The sequence below is a fragment of the Meriones unguiculatus genome, chromosome 16 (assembly GCF_030254825.1).
Source record: "Meriones unguiculatus strain TT.TT164.6M chromosome 16, Bangor_MerUng_6.1, whole genome shotgun sequence".
Taxonomy (NCBI): Eukaryota; Metazoa; Chordata; class Mammalia; order Rodentia; family Muridae; genus Meriones; species Meriones unguiculatus.
In genome coordinates, this window is record NC_083363.1 from 39,817,379 (window position 1) to 39,840,933 (window position 23,555).

The window sequence follows — 23,555 nt, forward strand, 5'->3', positions numbered from 1 at the left end:
AGCTGTAAATATGAGCAATCACCTCCACCCTGCTGCTATTATTATTATGAAGGTTGTTTTCTGGCTAAACTAGAAATGCATATGGAGGTCAGAGGTCAATCTTGTGTGTTGTCCATGTACTGGAAATGTTATGACCGTAATTACTATAGAAGGAATTTCTTGTGTATTTTACAGATGCAACACCTGTCAATTAAAATATATATATATATATACATATATATATTATATAACCTGTAGCTTAGGCAGGACATAGAAGGTGGAACATCCAGTAGGCAGAAAGGATTCTGGGATAGAGCCAGGCATGCAAGATTCATCTGGCAAGATGTGAGGAAGATGGATGCATGGTGCCTGAGCTCAGGTAGCCATATGACAGAAAGTAGGTTAGTATGAATGGGTTGTTAAGTTATGACCTAGTCAGAGAAGAGCCTAGCTATATGGCCTAGGTATTTGTATAATGTTTAATGAGGCTCATGAGTCATTGTTCTGGGAGTTAAGGGATGGAAGGAAAAACCACTCGCAATGTAACGTAACGGCATCCTACTACAACAAATTTCCTCAAGAGATATCTGGTGTTATTTTTGTGCTGCCAATGTTTACTAAATGAGATTAAAAAAAAAAAAGAAAACTAGTTTGTACACTGCAATGGCCAACGAAGCATCTTTGAAACGTTTAAATTTTAATCCAGGAGGATAACTTTAAATTTCATTAGCAAGTCCATCAGATATACATGTGTGCTGACAATGCCCATAACTGGGGGGAAGTGTCCATGGAATAATATGCCGTTTATTTACATGCAATATACTATATCATTTCCTACTGCATTTTTTAAGTGGTGTTTGAAAAACATGAATCCATGGATCATCAACACTGAACTCATGACTCTTACTCTAATACAACCTTATTTTTTGCCATTTTGAGGCTTATACACCTTCCCTTTTTCTAATTTTACCTACTTTGTGTTGCTATAATATTCTAGATTTATTTCTGTTGCTGTGATAAAAAAAAAAAACTCTGAACAAAAGCAACCTAAAAAATAGGTTTTTTTGGCTTGTGACTGCAAGTCGCAGTCCATCATTAAGGGTGTTAAGGCAGGAACTTGAAGGCAACCTGCTCTCTATTCCATAAAGTATTACCCTCACCAAAGATCTCAGAGGCAAGGAAGCACAGCAGGAACCAGAGAGAATGTTGCTTGCCAGCTGTTTTGCAGAGTGACTTATACTCAGCTAGCTTTTCATAGAGTTCCAGACCACCTGCCTAGGGAATGGTGCCTTCCTCCCATAGTGAGCCGGACTCTCCTATTGTCAATTAATGATCAAGATGATGGCGTGTCACAGGCTGTTCTGATCTAGGCAATTCCCCAGTAGAGGCTCTCCACTCGGGTATCTCTAAGCTGTGTCAGCTTGACAAAGCTTGTTAGAATACTATGCCCCACACCCTTAATTATATCTTTTGAAGTCACAGTAAAGTTTTATTCTCAACTCAAAAAACTTCCACAATTTTCTACCACAGATCAAACAAAAGAGCTTTCAAAAAATTGTTCTTAAGTGGAATTAAGTTTATAGCTGCAAAAAAATTGAAGAGGGTGGGTTGTTCTGTCTGTCACAGGAAATTTCACAACCCAAACTACGAAAGGCAATCAAATGCCAAAACTATCTTCCTGTTGAAGTCTAGACTCTGGGGTGAAAGTTGCTCAGAAATAAGCAAAATAGATAAAAAGGAAAAATTCAGCCTCTACTCTTGGTTCCTGCCTCTGCTTGCTCCCACATAGGGATGCTAATGGCAATTGCCGAAGGGCTGGATACCAAGTTCTTTGTGCTTCTCTTGTGCCTTATCCTACTGGGAATGAGAGATGGTTTATTCTGGAGCCATTTTGAGTGACCACGGATGAGGAACACAGATTTAGGCTACCCCAAATTTCACGTTCCAAGATGCAAGCAGTTTCACAGTTCCATAGAACAACAACAATAAGAAAGTCGTAAATCAAGGCAAGTTTCAATACACTGGTGGGTACATTTAAAAGACACTTATAGCAAGATGTGGCAGCTTTTCTCTAGGGCCAAGAGAGTATCTGATAAGATTCTTAGTTTTAGTTAGGAGTAGAAGCTTCTGGTCTGTTAAGTTAATAGATTCTAAAAGGTCTCCTCATCACAAATTGTTAGTTCTATACAGAACGGGCCAAGGAAAGGACCCAAGATAAGGTTACTAGCCTTTGGACCCACAGCGGTCCAGTCTCTCCTTAGTACTAAAGTCCTAATCAGTGCCAGTCTCTGCAGATACATCTTCTTTACAGGAGTTCTTGTTCACAAACTCAGTCTTCCTTCCTATCTTTGTTTCCCATAACCATGCTCTTTCCAATTGGAATTCTTTCATGGACAGAAACACAACCAATACCCTTTGTTTTTGCCTTGTGACCAGATCAGGAGTGTGGAGCTGTAAAGATTACAAAGAAGACTCCAATTCAATACCAGGGGAGATGGAACATGCCTGGAATTCCAGTACTTGGGAAGTGGATAGGAAAGTGTCAGGAGGTCAGGGTCATTTTCCCTTAAATAGCCTTCGAGGCCAGGGAGGGCCTTGAAACCCTGTCTTAGAACAAAAACAAAGACGCTACAAATGTGAATGCTCTCTCTAAGGCTCTACCTGCATTCCAGGGCCTGGAATTAGAAGAGCTTCTTCTAACCCAGTAAACTGTTAGCAGTCTTGGACCAGTTGAGGCCAGCCTTCAGAATCCTGAGACCTCCTTTCCTACCTATTTCACACACTTTTTTTGTTGTTGTTGTTGTTTTGGGTTTTTTGTTTGTTTTTTGTTTGTTTGTTTTGTTTTTTCAAAATTTAGAGCCTACAACCTGCTGCTTGCTCTCCCTATTGGAATTTCTAAATTGGTTATACATACTCAGCATACTTATGGAGGTCTTCGACTCTTTGCCTTAGTCCCCTGACGGCAGCAATTGATTACAGGCATGAGCCACCATTCCTAATTTTTTCTTTCTAATGTCCTCAAATGTTCTCCCATGAATTATGAGATGAGAGAGATTCTCTTTTTTATAACTTGATTTTTTTTTTTTTTGGTGGTGGGGTGGCAGAATTTCACACGAGTCTGTATTTACATCATTTGTACTCCCTCTACTCCCAACCTCCCAACTCACTCTCAAACTTCTGGTTTTGATTGCATGAGAAAAATCTGAAGCATCTTGTGCCTAACACACAGCTGGTGAGCCACAGCTAAGGGTCCAGGACAATGTCAAGAGACCTTTTAAGTAGAGCAGTAATTGAAAGAAAGATAGCATAAGATCCTATCTTTTGACCCTTCGCCATAGTGTAGCTGTGTGACCGTAGAAAGGATTCTCATGCCTAAGCATCAAATTTTTGTATTAAAAAAACATGAAGTTAATAATAACAAATTAGAGTATAGCCTATTATAGTATCTTTGCAAAGAATTTCATAACATAAATATGGCAAGCAGCTTATATACATCAGGACCCTGGGAAAGCACATTCCAAATGTTTTCCTTATTTTAATTAGTATTTTTATTGTTTTTGTTGTCACAAGTGTCCACCTCCAAAGCCCCAACCCTGTAGAACCAGGACTCCAGCAATGTAATAGGCAAATATTTACATCCTGTCCTGCCAAGTTTCTCCCAATTAACAGCCTCTCTTAGAACTGAAAGTTATGAGAAAGCCCTGCAAAATGAAGACACAGCCCAGGAACACTCTGTAATAGATGCTGAGAATCTCTGGATGCAGCTGGCCGCCAGCTCCATACCTTCTGAGACACCCCTGCAACAAAAAACGGGATGAGGAGTTGCCTCCATCAGGCCTACGTAGTGAGCCCCAGCAGCAGATAATCGGAGGCGATAGCAAGAGAATAAGACTGAAGTTTGTGTTTCACAACACTACCCAGGTCCCCAGACTCCCAAACTTTGACCCTATGTCCTAAAACCAGAATTTTGGAGCAATGAGTTGGTCACACATGTCTTCAAGTTCCCAGAGAAAGCCTGCCAAGGAACTCTTTGTACACCACAGAAGAGGCACCACAGGACAAGCTTCCAAGGGCACCAGGTCTGTTGAAATATGACCTGTTGGGAGATATGGTCAAGGTAGATCACCTGAAATGGAGAGACTTAGACCTTGGTTACCAGAAGGTAACCCTCTACTTGACCCATTGCTCTCTGATGCACCTAAGCCCTTAGATGGAGCAATGAGGCGAACAATGAACTCTGGCTGCTCTCTCATCCCCCAAGTTTAGTCTAGAAAATGTTTTCACAATATAGATGTTAGAAACTGATTAAGCATCAATGTGGATAAACTGGACTGCAGACATTCCACTTCATTTCTCAGTCTTCAAACTTTGACCATGAGCCTTGAAAACCCAGGGGACCGAGAACAGCAAAGCAAGGAATTTTGCTTCGTGTCTGATTTCCATCTCCTTCAATTTCATGTGAGATACACAATGCTTCTCAAGGCACATCTCTTAGAGTGTGGAAAATTCTAGGTCATCTTCCTGTCTCCTAAGAACTATAACCAATTTATGAGATCTATTCAAAGCTTTGCAAAATTTACTTTCTTCTTATTATTAATTTTTTGTTAACATACAAAGTTAATGGTTTACATTGTGATATTTTCATCTGCCTGTCATTATACTTGGTTCTAATTATTTCAAATTTAGCATTTCTTGAACATCTTTCAGGCCCTTTCCCAGCAAGGAGCTTTCAATGATTAAAGGGTTGAATATTCGAATGCAGTCAGAAGGTAGGAATCACTCCTTAGATTTTGCCCAGTGTCTGTGACATGTGTAGAATCTCTGCTTTGCTTTTGTGGAAGCACAGCACTGTAACACATGACATGAAACACCAGATTCTAGTCAACATCCCTCAGTATGGCTAGGCCACTGTGTGATGTACAAAATATGGTTGCAATTCAGATCCTAGGACTTCATGAGCATAGGGAAGAAGGAGAAGATGAGTTAAAGTTCACTCTGAGTGTAGACCTTGATGACCTGTGTGTTGACTCTAACAGAATAATCAAGTCAAAGAGTAGAAGATTATAGTGGATGGAGGGATGACAAGAAAATGGGCTCATGGGTTCCTAGGACGTGGAGACATTGTAGAGAGCATTTATTCAGCTCTTAGTTTTGCATCCAGAAAGGATAAACATCATTTAGTAAATAATCAGTTATAAAGACTTGGCATGAAAGGGATTTCTAGGAAGAAATCTTCACAGAAAACAGCTAGAAGAATGTGAAAGATTTCCAGCAAGAAAGCACTAAAAATGATTGAGTATTTATATGTATAATGCTTAGATATTTTTTTTTGTCATCTTGACCTAAATTAGAGTCACCTGACCAAAGGGTACATGAATTGAGGAGTTATATTGGGTTGCTTTTGTCCCTGTCTGTGGGACATCTTCTTGGTTCAGGTTTCTGTGGGAGGATCCATCCCACTGTGGGTGGTACTACCCCTGGGCGGGTGTTCTGGGTTATATAAGCAAAGCATCTGAGTAAGCCAGAGGAAGCCAGCCAATAAGGAATGCTCCTTCTCAGTCTCTGCTTCAGTTCCTGCTTGCCACGGTGTCCTGAGTTTCCTTATGGTGAACTGCTACCTGGAAATATAAACCAAATAAATAATTTCTTTGCCAAGCTGTTTTTGGTTATGGTGTTTATCACATCAATGAAAAGTAGCCTAGGACAACTTTCTTCCATCTCTATCGAAAACTAGAGGGAAAGGACATTATAGAAGTGACTGGAAAAGAACTGAGATGCTTTCTCTCCTAAGTCATCTTTGAGTTTGAAACTGATCTCAGTACATGAGAATAAGTTTGCACACTTTCCTCCAAAACTCCTTTTTAGGAGAACAACCCTGGTTCTATCAAGCATCCGTCAAGCATGATGGTCTCAAAGGACTCAGTACTCACTCCCCTCTGAATGCTTCAGTTCATCCAAGTCCCTCTGAAAATGTAATATCTAGACTACTAGAAAAGTTTCTAGATGCAATCTGGTGCAGCAAATTCCATATTATACTGACCACATTGTTCATTTAGTGGAACCTAACCACACATTGAAAAAAAAATTTTTTTTGTAGCTGTATAAAGATCACAGCTGATTTGTATTGCCTTCCTGGTCAGTAAATGTCAGTTTGCCTTTTTCAAAGGCTTCTTATACCAATGCAATATCTTTGGTTCTTTCATGTTAATTCTTGTCTGACTAACCAGTTTAACCATATTTGATATAACCATGTTGACCTTACCTGCTTGCTAATCTAACTGAGCCCAGTTAGAATATAGACTCTGATTTCTTCTTAGCTATTCTTTTTAGCTTTGTATATTAATAAACAGAACACTTGAGACTTCTCTCCACCATTCATTAAGAACACTGAGGTGTTGGTTCAGTGGATAAGGGGCTTGTTGCACAAGCATGAGCACCTGGGTTCGGATCCCCAGGACCCACATAAAAGCCAGATACTGCAGGGTCCATCTGTAACCCCAGCACTGAAGGGTCTCAGGGACTCAGGGAACAGACAGAACAGCTCAAGCAACAAGATTCAAGTTCAGTAAGGGGCCAGGAAGATACTCTGTCTCAAAAAAAAAAAAACTATGGTAGAGAGAAAAAAAAATGAGTGACCTCCTAATGTCAATCTATGACCTCCACGTGGATCTGTATGGGTGAGTATACACCCACACACAAACACATATATTCATGCATTTATACACTACATAGACACATGCAAACAATTTAAATATTGGGTTGAACTGAAGACAAACAAAAGCCACTGTGATAACATTTCATTTTCCTCTTTCTCCAATGGTCTCTTCTCCAGGGTCTTTATATTAGTTATTGTTCTGTGGTTGTGATAAAACCCCATGACCAGAGTAACTTACAGAAAAGATTATTCTGGGTTGTGGTTTCAGATGGATAAAAGTCTTTCATGGAGGGGACACATGGCAGCAAGGAGCAGCTATGATGGCAGGATCCAGAAGCTGGGAGATCACATCATTAACTGCAAACATGAAGCAAAGAGCAAACTGAAGTGGGGTGAGCTTTACTCTCTCAAAATCCACCCCAGTGAGTGGACTGGGGTGTCCTTCCTTCAGTAAGACCTCATCTTCTAAACCTCCCTAAACAGCATTGCCAGCTGGAGACCAAGTTTTCAAATACTCAAGACAAGAAGGGATATTTTCCTTTTAAGCCACTTCATTCCATTCCCTTAACCCCATAAGCAAAATGTAGTTAGTCCAACTTCAAAAGTTTCCATTGTCTTTTATAGCACAGTGTTGTTTAAAGTCCAAAGTCTGCTCCAAGACTCAAGGCAATCTCTTAATTTTAACTTCCTGAAAAATCAAAAGGCAAATTACATACTTCCAACTTATAATGGCACAGAATATACATTACCACTGCAAAAGGAAGGAATGGGGGCATAGTGGTGAAGTACTGGATAAAATCAAGACCAGAAAACAGACAGGAAAATACCAAATCCTGTAGCTCCATGCCTAGTGTCAAAGAGCTTCAATGGGTTTGTTCCTCCAACTTTGCTACCTGTAACATACATTTTTTCCTTGGCTGGTTATGAGAGACCAAAGAATTTTGGGTATTGGTTTAAAGTTTAAAGGACAAGCCTGAACAAAGGTCAGCCAGGTGGAGACATGTCCAGCCACCTGCGGAGGGGAAGAACCAGCCTTACTGCATTCACTCCCTGGCCACTAAAGATACAGTTGCGAGGAAACTAGCCCAGCCCAGAAGGCCAGGCCAGAACTGTTTGTGGTCTTGGAGCCTAAAGTAAACTAATCATTTTTCAAACGTCAATTTCTCTTACCCAATCATGTAACACCAAGGCATGTAACTCCCTGTTTGCATTTTTTTTCCCTTTAAAAACCTTGTTCTCCTAGACAAGGGGGAAGGGGGGAGGATTCCTTTCCTGATTCTGCAGGAAGTTGTTGCGACCCAGGCTGGAGCTCGTATACAGTAAATCCTCATATATTTGCAGTGGAGTCAATTCCTGGTGGTCTTGGGGGGGATCTCAGAAACTGAGCATAACAGTTATTCTCCCTGGGCACAGCTTTCCTTGCCAGATGTCTACTGGCTCTAGCATCTCTAGGATCTTAAGGAGTCCACCTAAACCAAGGTTTCACTTGCTACACAGCCTCTTGCCTTCTTGAGGCTTTGATGCAGGGGCTCTCCTGCCATGTGCTACCTGACTTCCGTGGCTCTCTGAAACTAAGGAGAAAGAAGTTATAAGCTCTTCACTCTTGCATGCTGCATGCCTCTAAACCAGAGGTTCTCAACCTTCCTAGTACTACAACCCTTCAATACAATTGTTCATGTTGTGGAGACCCCCAACCATAAAATGATTTTTGTTGTTCCTTTATAACTGTGAATTTGTGATTGTTAGGAATTGCAATGTAAATATCTGATATGCAGATTCTTAGGCAACCCCTGTGAAAGGGTCATTCAAGGCCATGACCCACAGGTTGAGAACCACTGCAAAAAACATACTGATGACACTACCAATTTCAGCTGCCAGCTGGGGATGGACCTTAGTCCCTTGAATGACATTAACAGTGATAATTTTATTCAACTGCTTTCTAGGAACAAAAAAATGACTTAAGTTTTTCAACAAGTTGGAAGTTTATCTGGGTAGGGCCTTACCCTGAGGCACTCTTCCCTCTATTCCAGTTAGGAGCCTGAGGTCTCTCCTTACGGGCAGAATCTCTTTAGCAGCTTTCTTCCAGTGCATATCTTAATGGTAACATTAAGTTTCCTAGTGCGCATTCTCTCTGTGACTTGTATGTTTTGTATTTATTTCTGCTCCACACGCTCGCTTTCATTTTAAATCTGCATAAGTGTCATCAATAATAACCACACCATGGAGCCAGCATTATTTCCTCTGTCAAAAATGTCCACTGCTTTTTAGTTTAACTTCAGACAAGATAAAATTAAGGTTCTGACCATCTGGACATGGTCAGAAGGCAGCCAGATTCTTTGTCAACACATGAATGGGTCCCAGCCCAGATGCCAATATTGTCCCCTATCGCCCCCATTGCTCTCAGCACAGCTGTCATCCATGCTCCTACTCAGATGGTTCTTTAAAGTCTCTTTACAGCATTCAACTACTCTTCTAGTCCAAATTATTACAGTTCTCCAAAGACCAGTGCAGTCAGCTTCTTCACAGCAATAGCCCACTGTCTGGTGCCAACTTCTGTATTAGTTATTTTTTGGTTACTGTGATGAAATACCATGAACAGGGCAACTTTAAGGGTTATGACTGGAGAGGGATCTCTGATATACGTCCATTGTTCTGGGGAGGTGGGACAGCAAGTGGCAGCCATGGTGTCAGGAGAGAGAAGCAGAAAGTTTTTAACTTCAACTGTAACTAGGAAGCAGAGAATGAACTGAAAGTAGGGTGACTGTAGAATCTCATGTTCTATCCCCAGGGATGTACCTCTCCCATTACCACTACATCACTTCTTCAAACATTTCTCATCCAAACCACTGGAGTCATAATGTTAATATATGCTTCATTAACAACTTAAAAAATAGGCACAGCATGATAAAACTAACTGAAAGTAAACTATTATACTAATGTCCTCTAAATGAAATTTGTTTGTTTACAAAGCTATATGTGCAGACATTTCACTATTAACAGAAATTTTATGCTATTAAAAGTGTACAAACAAAGCATTTTACTTATGGTTCTATTTGATTTAATGGTGTATCTTTGTAGCGTAGATAAAAGTTTCAAACTCAAAGAAGAGATTAGATTCCAAAGCATTGATTTTGACTGTGGGCTAGCCGGCTAGTGGTCAAACTCCACAGGCCTTTAAAGCTCTGATTGGAAGATTCTTTTTTTAGGTCATAGACTCTCTATGTAGGCTAACCTGGCCTTCAACTAAATATGTAGCCCAGGAAAACCTCAGATTCCTGGAGAGCTGCCTGTCTCAGTCTCCTGAGTTCAGGAATTACAGCTACTGGATTTGCTAGGATCATTAGGTAATTCTGCGTCTTAACACAGAGTACTTAAAGTGACATTTAAGGGAGAAGTTCCCATTTATAAGCATGTTTTTCACTAAGCACAAACTAAGGGATCAGAGTAACTGAGACTGTGATTTTAAGCATGCTGAGGGAAAAGCTTTGCAAGCATATCAATGTTCACCCAATATATTATCTATCTATTACAGATTTACATTGGAGGAGTTGTATTTTTTCATGTTCTGAATGTTTAAAAAATTGGTGGGTTTTGTTCTAAGCTTCATATGATTATGATGTTAAGTTGCCCTATAACTATTGAAAATATCACAGAAATGTATGAGTGATAAGACATTCAAATGTATCAGTAATGTAGACAATGTTTCCCCTTTCCAGCTAGCATTGATAGAGTATTGTTAATGGTTGGTTAACAATTTTGGCTTTTGTTTATTAGTTTGTTTTGGTGTTTTGAGACAAAGTGTGCCATACATCCTAGTTTATCTTTGAGCTCACTATTAAGCTAAAGGGTGACTTTAAACTTCTGTTCCTCCTTCTTTCACTTCCCAAGTGATGGTATTATAAGCCAATGACACCAAGTGTTAATATTGTTTTTACAAAATAGTGTTTGTTTCCCAGTTTCTCTCTTAACCCAGTTATCACACAAATAATTAAGACTCTTTTAAACTTGTTTAATAATAAGCTTCACAACACAATAACTGAGCAGTTACTACTCCATTATTAACCTTAATATTCTTAATAGTCTACATTAATATGGCTTCTTTCCAGCTTATATACAAACTGCAATTTCTGCTCTGGCTTCCCTCCTTATCTCACTTCAACCTCTCCCAAGGTTAACTCCCCTGGCTGAATCCTGTACTTCCTCCTCCCTTGACTGGCAGGAAGTCTAGCCCTATTCTCTCCCCTGCTCAGTGATTGGCTGTAAGCTGTTTTATTGGCATACTTGGGGACAATTGGGAAGCAGTGTTTACATAACATTGAGACAGGAGAGTCTCAAGGATTACAACCAGATATGGAAGGTATAGAAATCAGCATTTGAATTTCACAATAACCTTATGCCTTATTTCCATCTTGTTCCTAGTATTTTAAAAGGCTTACATAAGGATAGAGTTACTGGAGGATTGGAATTTCCTTTGACAGGTTCTTGGTCTCATTGATAAAAGATTTAAAAACTAACTCAGAGGTGAGCTTAAAGACTATTTTATTAGTGTTTGGTAGAGGAAAGAAAAGAATAGAAAAGATATAAGGCTTGACAGCTGCTTGGAGGAAAAGGGTGGATGAGTGGAAATGAGAAAGCCAAGCCTTTCTAATTAGGGTCCAAGAAAGCAGGCATGTTAGGCTACTGAGGCTGACTGTAAGAGAGGAAAGAGGAGGGAGGGGCAAGATGGTGGCGCCGGGAGGACTCTCATTCTGAGCAGCAGCACAGCAGGATCAGCACAGTGAACAGCAATCAGAGCTCTCGGCCATAAAACACAGTCATTGTGTTTCCCAGGTGAGAGGATACCCCACGGTGGGGGATTCAATCAGCTTTTAACTCACCCTGCTAAACCGCGGAAGAGATCCCGGTTCCGCCAGACGCTTGGCTGCCGGCCGCCAGCCCCAGCCCCAGCCCAGAGCCACAAGCCAGTGTCTCTGGTCACGGTCCCAGACTGAACCTTGGGCACCACACTATCAGAGACTGGAATTTTCAGTCGAGAGATAACCCCAGGGTACAGGAAACGATTGGGACCGGCCTTAGGTCACCCAGACATCCCCTGGAAAAGACTCGGGCGGGTTCCACGGGCACCCCAGGAGCCAGCCCGGAGCCAGAGCCGGGGACCCAGGTTCCGGCACAGAGCCCTGCCTGCCTGCGCGCCTGATTCGCCGCCAGAGATAGAAACGGCGGGTCTGATCTCAGAGCACTCAGCTCACCCCCAACCTGAAAAGGTCCCCGGAAAATTACCCATCTGAGGGAGGCACTCAGGCTCCCAAAAGCCGCAAAGGCAGACACAGCAGTTTCTGCGCACCAGACAGCTGGCAGAGACTGAGCCGCCATCACACAGCTGTGCTCCAGGCACAGGCAAATTTCTGTGGCCAGCCAGCTGGCGGACACTGAGCAGTGTGCACCAGGGCAAAAAAAGACACTAGGAGTCCATGTCTCCAGAGAATCCACGGGGAAGGAAGGAAACTGTACTGATCTAAATCACCCAATCCTTCCCTAGAAAAAGTCTAGCAGTCTAGTGGGGCCGAGGCGCCAGCACTCAGCTGTGCTCCAGACACAAGCACAAACAGTTGAGGCGTGCCTGATGTCCAACTGGGTCACAGCAGCTGATCATTAAATTTGCAACAAGAAACCCAGAAACAGGGCAGCTGCCCTCAGGACTTCCCTGGGTGAGAGGAGAACCCTCTCGACTAACAAAGACCACAGTTACCACTCAGGTCTATATCCCTGAGGTGAGCAACTCCTGAAAAAACACCAGCCATCCAGGGACTATACCCAAAAAGCTGAGAAGACATCCTTCAGAAAAATCCAGCTTTCTGCAAAGGGGATTCTCTCCACCACAGGATCCCCAGGAACCACCAGAAAATAACCCCAAACTCCTAAGATAACACAATGGGTAGAGGCCAGCGTAAAAGCTCAAGCAACAAAAGACAGAGCAATATGGCATCTCCAGAACCCAGTTACCCAGGAGCAAGTAGCCCTGGACACCCCACCATAACTGAAATCCAAGAAGATGACCTAACAAGTATGCTCATGAAGATGATAACAGAGGAAACAAATAAGATTCGTAAAGACATAGAGGAAGATAAACTCAAACAGAATATTGCTATCCGTAAAGAAATAGAGGAAGCTGCAGCCAAACAGTTTATGGCCTTTAGAAAGGAAATGCTTAAAACACTGAATGAAATGAAAGAAACAGAGTTGAAGGAACTAAAAGAAAAACAGGAAAGTACAATCAGACAGGTGAAGGAAGTAAACAAAACAACTCAAGACCTGAAGATAGAATTGGAAAAATTAAAGAAAACACAAATGGAAGAAATAATGGAAAGGAAGAATCTAGGGAAGAAAACAGGAACTACAGAGGTAAGCATAACCAACAGACTACAAGAGATGGAAGAAAGAATCTCAGGTGTAGAAGATACAATGGAAGAAATCAATGTATCTGTCAAAGAAAATGTTAAATCTGAAAAATTCCTGACACAGACCGTCCAAGAAATGCAAGACAATATGAAAAGACAAAACCTAAGAATAATAGGTATAGAGGAAAAAGAAGACTCCCTTCTCCAAGGCCCAGAAAATATTTTCAACAAAATCATTGAAGAAAATTTCCCCAAGCTAAAGGAGAGGCCAATTAGAATACATGAGGCCTACAGAACACCCAGCAAATTTGACCAGAAAAGAAAATCCTCCCGCCACATAATAATCAAAACAGTAAGTATACAGAACAAAGAAAAAATACTAAAAGCTGCAAGGGAAAAAGGCCAAGTAACATATAATGGCAAACCCATTAGAATCACACCTGACTTTTCAACAGAGACTATGAAAGCCAGAAGGGCCTGGACAGATATCATGCAGACCCTAAGAGAACACAGATGTCAGCCCAGGCTACTATACCCAGCAAAACTCTCAGTCCTCATAGATGGAGAAAACAAGATATTCAATGACAAAAACAAATTTCAACAATACCTACAAACAAATCCAGCATTACAGAAGACACTGGAAGGGAAAATACAACCCAAGAAAGCTAGCTACATTCAAGAAAACACAGGAAATAAATAACCTCACTTCAGTAAAACAAAAAGCAACCAAGCACACAACCTGATGACCACAGCCAACATCAAAATCAAGAGATCTAACAGCCACTGGTCATTAATCTCTCTCAACATCAATGGACTCAACTCTCCAATAAAAAGACACAGATTAACAGAATGGATACGTAAACAAAACCCAGCAATCTGTTGCATACAAGAAACACATCTAAGACACAAAGATAGACATTACCTGAGGGTAAAGGGTTGGAAGACGACTTTCCAAGCAAACGGACCCAAGAAGCAAGCAGGAGTAGCCATTCTAATATCTGATAAAATAGATTTTCAACCAAAATTAATCAAAAGAGATGGGGAAGGACACTTCATACTCATCAAGGGAAAATTCCACCAGGAAGACATCACAATCCTGAACATCTATGCCCCAAATACAAGGGCACCCACATTTGTGAAAGAAACATTGATAAAATTTAAAGCACATATAGATCCACACACATTAATAGTGGGAGACTTCAACACCCCACTCTCAACAAAGGACAGGTCAACCAAACAGAAATTAAACAAAGAAACAATGTCTCTGACAGAGGTCATGAATCAAATGGACCTAACAGACATTTACAGAACTTTACACCCAAACACAAAAGAATTTACCTTCTTCTCAGCACCTCATGGAACCTTCTCCAAAATAGACCACATAGTGGGTCACAAAGCAAGCCTCAACAGATACAAGAAGATTGAAATAATCCCATGTATCTTGTCTGATCACCATGGAATAAAGCTGGACCTCAACAATAACAGAACTAACAAAAAGCCTACACACACATGGAAACTGAACAACTTGTTACTAAATGACAGCTGGGTCAGGGAAGAAATAAAGAAAGAAATTAAAGTCTTTCTAGAAATCAATGAAAATGAAGACACAACATACCCGAACTTGTGGGACACAATGAAAGCAGTGCTAAGAGGAAAGTTCATAGCACTAAGTGCCTTCAAGAAGAAATTCGAGACAGCTTATTCAAGCACCCTAATGGCTCACTTAAAAACCCTAGAAAAAGAAGAAGCAGACACACCAAGAAGGAGTAGACGGCTGGAAATAATCAAACTCAGGGCTGAAATCAATCAATTGGAAACAAATAAAACAATTCAAAGAATCAATGAAACCAAGAGCTGGTTCTTTGAGAAAATCAACAAGATCGACAAACCCTTAGCCAGGCTAACTAAAAGGCAGAAAGACACCACCCAAATCAACAAAATCAGAAATGAAAAGGGGGATATAACTACAGACACTGAGGAAATCCAAACAATCATTAGGACTTACTTCAAAAGTCTATATGCCACAAAATTTGAAAATCTAAATGAAATGGACAATTTTCTTGATCGATTTGACTTACCAAAGCTGAACCAGGACCAGGTAAATCAACTAAATAGACCTATATCCCCCAAAGAAATAGAAGCGGTCATCAAAAGTCTCCCATCCAAAAAAAGCCCAGGACCAGATGGCTTCAGCGCAGAATTCTACCAGACCTTCAAAGAAGAGCTAACACCAATTCTCTTCAAACTATTCCACAAAATAGAAACAGAAGGAATATTACCAAATTCATTCTATGAAGCCACAGTCACCTTGGTACCTAAACCTCACAAAGACTCAACAAAGAAAGAGAATTTCCGGCCAATCTCCCTTATGAACATTGATGCAAAAATACTTAATAAAATACTTGCAAACCGAATCCAAGAACACATCAAAGATATTATCCACTATGACCAAGTAGGCTTCATCCCAGGTATGCAGGGGTGGTTCAATATACGGAAATCCATCAATGTGATCCACCATATTAACAAACTGAAAGAAAAAAACCACATGATAATCTCCCTAGATGCTGAAAAAGCCTTTGACAAAATTCAACATCCATTCATGTTCAAAGTATTGGAGAGATCAGGGATACAAGGCACATATCTAAACATAGTAAAGGTGATATACAGCAAGCCTATAGCCAACATCAAACTGAATGGAGAGAAACTTAAAGCAATCCCACTGAAATCAGGGACAAGACAAGGCTGCCCACTCTCTCCATATCTCTTCAACATAGTGTTGGAAGTCCTTGCTAGAGCAATAAGACAGTTGAAGGAGATCAAGGGGATACAAATTGGAAAGGAAGAAGTCAAATTATCACTATTTGCAGATGATATGATAGTATACGTGAGTGACCCCAAAAACTCTACCAGGGAACTCCTACAGCTGATAAACACCTTCAGCAAGGTGGCAGGATACAAAATTAACTCAAAAAAATCAGTAGCCCTCCTGTATACAAAAGACAAAAGGGCTGAGAAAGAAATTAAGGAAACAACACCCTTCACAATAGCCACAAATGACATAAGGTACCTCGGAGTAACCCTAACCAAGGAAGTCAAAGACTTGTATGAAAAAAATTTCAAATCTCTGAAGAAAGAATTAGAAGAAGATATGAGAAGATGGAAAGATCTCCCATGCTCATGGCTTGATAGGATTAACATAGTAAAAATGGCCATCTTACCAAAAGCAATCTACAGATTCAATGCAATGCCCATCAAATTACCAACACAATTCTTTACAGACCTGGAAAGGAAAATTCTCAACTTCATATGGAATAACAAGAAACCCAGAATTGCTAAAACAATCCTCTACAATAAAAGATCTTCTGGAGGTATCTCCATCCCTGATCTTAAGTTGTACTATAGAGCAACAGTTTTAAAAACTGCATGGTACTGGCATAGAAACAGAATGGTGGATCAATGGAACCGAACAGAGGACCCAGAAATAAACCCACACACTTATGGACACCTGATCTTTGACAAAGACGCCAAAACCATACAATGGAAAAAAGATAGCATCTTCAACAAATGGTGCTGGTCTAACTGGATGTCTACATGTAGAAAAATGAAAATAGATCCATACTTGTCACCCTGCACAAAACTGAAGTCCAAGTGGATCAAAGACCTCAACATAAAACCAGACACATTAAATCGGCTTGAAAAAAAAGTGGGAAATACCCTAGAACTCATTGGTACAGGGGGAAACTTCCTGAACAGAACACCAACAGCACAGGCTCTAAGAGCAACAACCAATAAATGGGACCTCATGAAACTGAAAAGCTTCTGTAAAGCAAAGGACACCGTCATCAAAACAAAACGACCACCTACAGATTGGGAAAGAATCTTCACCAACCCTTTATCTGACAGAGGACTCATATCCAGTATATATAAAGAACTAAAGAAGCTGAAAAGCAGCAAACCAAGTAATCCACTTAAAAAATGGGGAACAGAGCTAAACAGAGAATTCTCTGTAGAGGAATACCGAATGGCAGAGAAGCACTTAAAGAAATGCTCAACCTCATTAGCCATTAGGGAAATGCAAATCAAAACAACCCTGAGATTTCACCTTACACCCATGAGAATGGCCAAGATCAAAAACTCAAGTGACAACACATGCTGGAGAGGTTGTGGAGAAAGGGGAACCCTTCTCCACTGCTGGTGGGAATGTAAACTTGTACAACCACTCTGGAAATCAATCTGGCGCTTTCTCAGACAACTAGGAATAGCGCTTCCTCAAGATCCAGCCATACCACTACTGGGCATATATCCAAAAGAGGCTCAAGTACACAAAAAGGACATTTGCTCAACCATGTTTGTAGCAGCTTTATTTATAATAGCCAGAAGCTGGAAACAACCCAGATGCCCCTCAATTGAAGAATGGATGCAGAAATTGTGGTACATCTACACAATGGAATATTACTCAGCAATGAAAAATAAGGAAATCATGAAATTTGCAGGTAAATGGTGGGATCTGGAAAGGATCATCCTGAGTGAGTTGTCTCAGAAGCAAAAAGACACACATGGTATATACTCACTCATATAGACATACAACATAGGACAAACCCACTAAAACCTGTGCATCTAAAGAAACTAAGCAAGAGAGAGGACCCTAACTAAAATGTCCAATCCCCATCCGGAAAGGCAAAGAGGATGGACATCAGAAGAAGAAGAAAACAGGAAACAACCTAGGAACCTACCACAGAGGGCCTCTGAAAGCCTCTGCCCTTCAGACTATCAAAGCAGATGCTGAGCCTGATGGGCAACTGTTGGGCAGAGTGAACGGTCTTTTAGGTAAGAACTGGGAAATAGTAAGAGCTGGAGAGGACAGGGTCTCCACATGGAGAGCAACAGAACAAGAAAATTTGAACATAGGGAACCTCCCAGAGACTCATACTCCAACCAAGGACTATTCATGGAGATAACCTAGAACCCCTGCACAGATGTAGCCCAGGGCAGTTCAGAGTCCAATTGGGTTACATAGTAATGTGAAGAGGGACTGCCTCTGACATACTCTGATTGGCCTGCTCTTTGATCACCTCCCTCTGGGGGGGGGGGGAACAGCCTTACCAGGCCACAGTAGAGGACAATACAGCCACTTTTGATGTGAACTGACAGACTAAGATCAGAAAGGAGAGGAGAACATCCCCTATTAGTGGACTTGGGGAGTAGCATGCAAGCAGAGGGAGGAGGGAGGGTGGGATTGGGATGGGAGGAGGGAGGGGCTTATGGGGGGATGCAGAATGAATAAAGTGTAATTGATGAAAAATTTAAGAAAAAAGGGAAAAAAATAATTTAAGAACCTTAAATAATTTTCAAAATTGGAGGAAAACATGGAGTTAGTCAATTGGCATGGAGCACGTCTCGCCCCTGGGGGCAATGGTCTCCTGAACCTACTCAGACCTCGGACACCACCACTGCTAGTTCTAGAACTGACGCAGGATGTTCCAACGAGGGGTTAAGGCTTCTCATAATATTTCCTATAAGCCCACACCTGTTTGTCTATATCCCCCATTTTTATTTATTATTAGCCAGATAGAGCCAAGTAATTGTGGTAATGATACTTGCTTTTTTGCCCAATGCTGGAATGCTAGTAAAGTTAGGTATGCCCTGGTTACTCGCATGCCTCACTGGGTGCCTATGCCCATTGATGCCCCTCACGCTATGACTCTCTTCAGACAGAAAAGGGATCTTGGAACTACAGCCACCATTGTTACTACCATCTCATTGACGGCTGTTGGAGCTACCACCAGGGCATTAGCCATGAGTCATACTGGGCACACTGCTCAGACCCTGAATAATCATTTAGCCAATGTAGCTCATGCCTTAGTTGTACATAAAGGAATTAATGCTCAACTAAAAGGAAGCTTGATGGTGTTCAATCAGAGGATTGACCTCTTGCAAGAGCAAATTGATACCCTATGGCAAATCGCTCAACCTGGCTGTCAATGAAAGTATGCTGGACTTTGTGTCACTAGCATACAACATGAGAATTTTTCCTGCGCTGCAAATCTGTCTAAACAATTGTCGAGCTATATTTTAGGTAATTGGACTGGAGAATTCGATACTACGATGGAGCAGCTGAGAGTGGCCATTGTCACAGTAAATTCTACCGGAGTGGACGCAGGACTAGCCACAGGATTATCAACATGGATTGCTGCAGCCATGAATCATCTGAAGGAATGGGCGGGCATGGGAGCGTTAGCAGGCCTTCTGGTGTTGGTCTCCTTGGTTTGCCTGTGGTATATATGCAAGATTAGAGTCTCACAACAGTGTGATGCAGCCATGATCATTCAGGCCTTTACAGCCATTGAAGCAGGACATTCTCCCCAAGCATGGTTGGACACCATAAAAAGCTAAAATGATACGCTCAGGATGCGAGGCTAAGCACTGCACTCAGGGTCAGCCGCTTTGGACCCAGAGAAGAGCATGTCTGATTGCATGCGGGTTGATGCCCCAGGTCCCGCCTCTGAGAAAAAGGTATTGGACGGGTCTGATGCTCTTTGGGTGGATGACACCTAAATGAACATCTGTACAAAGTCCCAATTTATTTCTAATATCAGAGATCAGACCTCTACTCTTGCCTGATGCGTCTAAAACAAAAAGGGGGAACTGTAGAGAGCTGCGGAATGCTATGCCTTAAAGATAGAGCTGGTTTCCGCCTTCCACCTTCCCGATGGTGAGTGCTCTCTGTCACGAACAACTCCACATTTGGCTAAGGCCAAGGATCTGGCTTGCTTCCATGTATGTGGACCTATCTGCATTGCCCCCGTGGCACGCCTGGGTTGGCTACCCAGAGGCTATTTAAGCTGTGGGCTGGCTTTCCCCGGGGTCCGAGGATTGTTCAATGTTCCTGAATAAACTGCATTGAAAAAAAAAATAATTAAAAAAAAAAAAAAAAAGAGAGGAAAGAGATCCTCACAAAAAAAAGAGGGGTCGGGGGAGAGAAAGTCCAGAGTGTCAGGGCAATGTGCTTATGAATTTGCTATTCAATGAAAGGGACAAAAGGAAAAGTTAAGCTTTTTGAGTTAGAGATTAGAAAAGCTAGCAGGGATAGCAATGAAACTTCATGAGCAGTGCTAATATATCGTAAAAAGTAAATTAAATTTGATTTATTCCTGACTATGAAATCAGACCTAAAAGATAAATAACCATTCCCCAGTTCTACAATGTCCAGCCTAACATATACCCGTACTGCCTAAGTTCATGCAGAAGGGAGGAAAGGGTTGTGTGCCACCATAGGATTTGATTTGCTGACACACCAATGTGTGCATCACTATGATCTTCCTTTCCAGGCCAGTGGTCTTTTTCAAAGGTCCTCTTCCCTGAAAGGGTGTCTGAGGCCACTTGCTTTGAGATTAGTGAGAAAACCGAAAACACAAAACTCAGAACATAAGGCTGGGAGTGGAGCCCATTTCAGGCAGTGACCTCTTGGCAAGGTTTCAGCATTCGACCAGTTGAGCATGGGCCATCCCTGAAGAAGTGGGTTAATGCGGTGAGTATCAGTCTACTTTGGGCCGGGTTGCCTGCATCCCAGTGCCATGTGCCCTAGAGAATTTTTCTTAACTTCCCAGTGAGAGAGGAAAGCTGGTAAGTTGGCTCGCTGGGTAAAGCTGTTTACTACAAAGCATCATGACCAGAAGATCAAAGGAGAGAATCAACTCCAGCAAGTTGCTCTGTAACCTCTATCTTCACTCCCTGGCTGCATTTCCATACTAGATAGATAGATAGATAGATAGATAGATAGATAGATAGATAGATAGACAGACAGACAGATATAGATAGATAGATAGATAGATAGATAGATAGATAGATAGATAGATAGATAGATAGACAGATGTAAAAATATTTTAACAACAAAGTGAAAGAAAAGTCTACTTTTAAGTTTGCCATGTGAATTAGGTCATTTAAAGAGCCCATAAAGGGCTTAATATAGGCTGGTCTGGCCGTATGCCTCACTACCATTTTTGCCTTTGTTGGATATCTGTCTGCAGCAGGATCTTATCTCTGCATTCCTACTTAGCTAAGTGCTAAGGGTATATTGGCAAGTAAGACTAGGTTCCTGTTCTGAAGAAACCCTCAGCAGAGTGAGCTAACAGACAAATTGGCCTTCTCACTACAGTGAAGTGAAGAAGCAGATGATCAGCTGGGGACTCACAGGTGCCATGGGAGGCTTGGAGATGCAGTGCCACTCTGCCTTTAAAGTTAAGAAGATGATACTGAAGAAGTGTTGTTTGGGGATAAAGAGGAGGCCCAAGGAAAGCATTTCAGGCAGAGAGAATTAAGAGCACTTTCACCATGGCACTGAAACCATTCCATGTCCTGTGAATGCCACAGATGGACCTGGGGTTTGTAGAAGAAGTGCCCACCTCTTTCTTTTTCAGCTGCTTCTAGGTCTCTTCCGAGTCTTGGTCTGGGATGAGCACATATCCACACCTGCCCTAAAGTATGGCCTTGTGACTGAGTCTTGGCCGGTACTCCTGCTTCCAAATTACACATTTTTGAAGGGATTTGTTTGCTCTCCACTTCACCTCTCCCCTCTCAGTGGGCTAGAATATGTGGACCATGTTTTAACAAGGGGACTATGGATAATTATAATTGTCCAGGAGAGAGCACAATAAAATGACAGGAGAGAGATGACTCTGAGAATGCCTTCTGGGGATAAACTCCACCAGCTTTGGGTCTCTGCTTGAACTATTTCAAGGTCGTAGAGAAAATAAACACCTCTCTCTTTTGAGCCATGGCATATTGGGCTGTCCTCATCACAGTAGTTTACCCTGTATTCCAGGTAAGAGGAAGAAAGAGGACAAAAGAAGAAGAGACCTACCACTGGAAGAGGAAAAAGATGCAGAATACTTGGGATAAACACGGAAGTGTAAGATCTGGGAAAGAAGGTTAAAGAGATAGAAAAACTGTTACCAGTCTGGTGCTCATGACCCAAGGAAGCACTACAGATATCTTGTATGTAGAATAGCCATATAAGCAAATAGAAGGGCTGAGGACAAAGTGGCCTAGGAATAAGGTGTCCTGGATAAAGCAAAGCCACAAACAAGAGAAAAAAGAAGCATGTGGATGAATTGGCCCATGGACTATCCTCCGTGCTCTGGCATAACTGCCTCCAATTCTCCCACGCAGAAGGAAAGTTAACGATGAGCTTTCTATGGGTACTTACCATATGCTGGTCATCTTGCATTTCATGGATCACTTAATCATATTGCGATCCAAGGAGTAAGTACACTGAACAGCCTCAGCTTCCGCATTAGGTCTAAGAAATTAAGTCGTTTATCCAAGACAACATAGATGACAAGTGACCGAGACAGGACTCAAGACTCATTGTGGTTAATTACTAACCTATACTTCCCAGTAGGTTGGAGTTGTGGGGGAAATCCTTAACAGTGTTTTCTAGTTTCAGGAGAAAATTCATTTTGAATCAATGCTAACCATAACACTGAAGAAGTACACTTTGTACCCAGCAACTCGCTCTACTGCCCCTAGTCAGTGGGCTTAGAGGAACGCTGATCCCAAGAGGGCCAATCCTAGGGTTATAGTGAACACAGAAGTTGTATCCAGCATAACAATGAGCTGACTGTTAGAATTCTTTCCTTGTAAACTTTAACTTGAAGACATCAAGATGACATGTGCTTGGCTCTAAGGCAATTAAGTTAAAATGTTACAACTTTGAGCCAGAGGCTGGATAAAGCCACAAGTCTGAAACCCAGAGGAATTTTAAAGAAGCCCAAGAAAAGAGCGGAGATAGTAGCAAGCTGTTGATAGAGTAAGATGCAGCCCATGAACCTGATCCAGGGAGAGATGACTTAGATAGAGTTCAGGCTATGTGTATATCTAAAATAAAGCTGTTTTTTTTGTTTGTTTGTTTTGTTTTGTTTTTTCCTTCTAAGAGATAACCTTTTTCACTGTGGATTATAGTGTTTTGGAAAGAGGGGTGCTGAAGATCATGTCATGTACCTTTAACACATGTGCGGAGCGATTCCCCCTAGTCTAGCAGGGAAGAGCTACACCTCAACTCTGGTGCATCTTAGGCCCGCCTGGTCAAGGCAAATACCTCAATTGAAAGAATAGCAATGATCTCAACAAATCCAACCAATAGCTCAATCCCAGATGCAGAAGCAAGAAACATTACACAGACAAACCAACAAAAGACAGCGTGAGCCCTCCAACAAACTGCCATTTCTACAGTAATGGCTTCTAATGAGAGTATGGCAGGTGAAATCCTGAAGAAGTCAGAGAAATGGTTGTAAGAATGTTCAAAGAGGTCAGAGAAGACACACATGAACGCCTGAATGAGGGTTTGTGGTGGTCTGAATGAGAAATGCCCCCCCAAAGCCTTGGTCATTTGATCACTTCGTCCTCAGTTGGTGCTGTCTGGGGAGGTTCAAGTGGCTTGGCCTTGATGGAGGCATCACTGAGGAAGGGTTTTGAGATTAAAAGAGCTTCCAGCACTTCTCCTTTGTTCTGTCTGCTGTAGATTG

At 41.6% G+C, this 23,555-nt stretch overlaps 1 long non-coding RNA gene across 1 annotated transcript; it reads right to left on the minus strand.

Annotated features, from left to right (window-relative positions):
- Positions 1–217: 217 nt before the first annotated feature.
- LOC110552108 (uncharacterized) lies at positions 218–22,510 on the minus strand. Its single transcript, XR_009586794.1, has 3 exons — positions 22,238–22,510; positions 6,873–6,991; positions 218–5,597 (listed from the first exon to the last, which is right to left on the minus strand). It is a non-coding gene; the product is annotated as an uncharacterized LOC110552108 (long non-coding RNA).
- Positions 22,511–23,555: the final 1,045 nt, after the last annotated feature.